This window comes from Geospiza fortis, unplaced genomic scaffold, assembly GCF_000277835.1.
Source record: "Geospiza fortis unplaced genomic scaffold, GeoFor_1.0 scaffold237, whole genome shotgun sequence".
Taxonomy (NCBI): Eukaryota; Metazoa; Chordata; class Aves; order Passeriformes; family Thraupidae; genus Geospiza; species Geospiza fortis.
In genome coordinates, this window is record NW_005054319.1 from 126,898 (window position 1) to 128,532 (window position 1,635).

Genomic DNA, 1,635 nt, shown 5'->3' on the forward strand with positions numbered 1-1,635 from the left:
AGCCCCTCCCTGGGTACCACTCGCTCCAGTGGCTGCCCACAGGAGCGGAGGGCAGCCATGCAGGGAGCCCGGAGATGGGAAAATGTGCCAGGCAGAACGAGCCCAGTCATCCAAAACCAGCCCAACAAATCTTCCCAGAGCGACCTTGGTCCCCTTGGGCCCTGGAGGATCTGTTTCCTACGGCACTGCCTCCTGTGGGGACCTCAGGGGACATCACACCATGTCCAAGTGACAGTTTGAATGTCTTTAATGGTCACGGCTGGAGGAAAGAGGAGACAGTGTGAGATGCTATTTGCAGAGAGGTTAATGGCCTGCTGGACACACAGCCTGGGTTTGCCATCCCGGATTCTCCTCCTGGCTTTCACACCTGGCTGCCACAGGGAGTGGGGCTCATGTACTGGGATAACCTGGGGAAATTATCCATCATCATTCCTCAGGCTGGGCAGGGGCTGAATCCAGTTCAGGTGACCGCTGGCTGATAATTTCCATCAGCTCCATCCCTTTCACCATAAGGAAGTTTTTTACTAATTAAAAAAAAAATCCCAGCCACTCACTCTAATCATCACAGAGGGGGCTGGGGCTAAGCAAGATTTAAGAGCAAAGCCCGTTTAATTTAGCAAAGGGGGAGACTGAGAGGTGACTTGATTACAGCATTTGTCACGGGGAGGATACACTGGTACAAAGAGGTAACTTAATCTAGCAGGGAGAGCCATAATAACCACCTCTTCCTGGAAGCTGGAGCCAGACAAATCTGTCTTGGAAATAAGGAGCGATCTTTTAATAATGATTAGCTATTAGAACAAGCCACCAATCTCTGTCTCCTAATGCCTTTAAATCTGGACCAGATGCTTTTCTGGAAGCTTTTCTCTTGCTGAGGAGAGGAGCGGGGGGTTCTCAGGGACAGTAATGGCCTGTTAGAGGCAGGGAGGAGAGGAGATGGGAAAAACTCTACTCCGAACCACGGGCTGGATCTCGGCAAGGAAAATGCCAGGGAGGAGGTGGGGGATGCTCTGGCAGCATCTCCTGGGGACACGCACGGGCCCGTGCAGCAGCTTCCCACGGCTCCCTCCTGTGCCTCCACTGCTGGGGTTTGCTGTGCCATGAGGCAGTGACTCCTCACACAGCAGAGACTCCTCTCACAGCATTGAATCCTCACACAGCAGAGACTCCTCACACAGCATTTGCACTACAAACCCCAGCGCTTCATTTGTGGAAGCATTTAATGATTCAGGAGCCGGCAGCTCCCTGGGGACGGCTCCCACTGCCTCCAGAGTTCCTCCCTCGGTGGCTGCTGCTTGTACAGAAATCCCCAGGGAGCTGAGCTGGTGCTGGCACCACGGGAGATGTGCTGCCGGGGTGTTTGGTCCTTGCTTTATTTGCAGTCCAACCATCCTCGTCTTCGAGAGCTGAACTGAGGGTGGGAAGGAGTGAGTAGCTCTGAGGGGAATGACCTTGCTTACACCTCACAGGCCTGGCTGGGAAGTTTTCAGCAGGGATGGGCACCAGTGTCATGAGTCTGGAGTTTCTTCTTTGCTGGCAACCTCCACTTCTAATATTCAAGGTGTCTTTAAGGGCTAAACCCCTCTCTGACCTCAGCACTGCACCAGCCCTCACTGGCTGGCCCCCTGCCCCTTT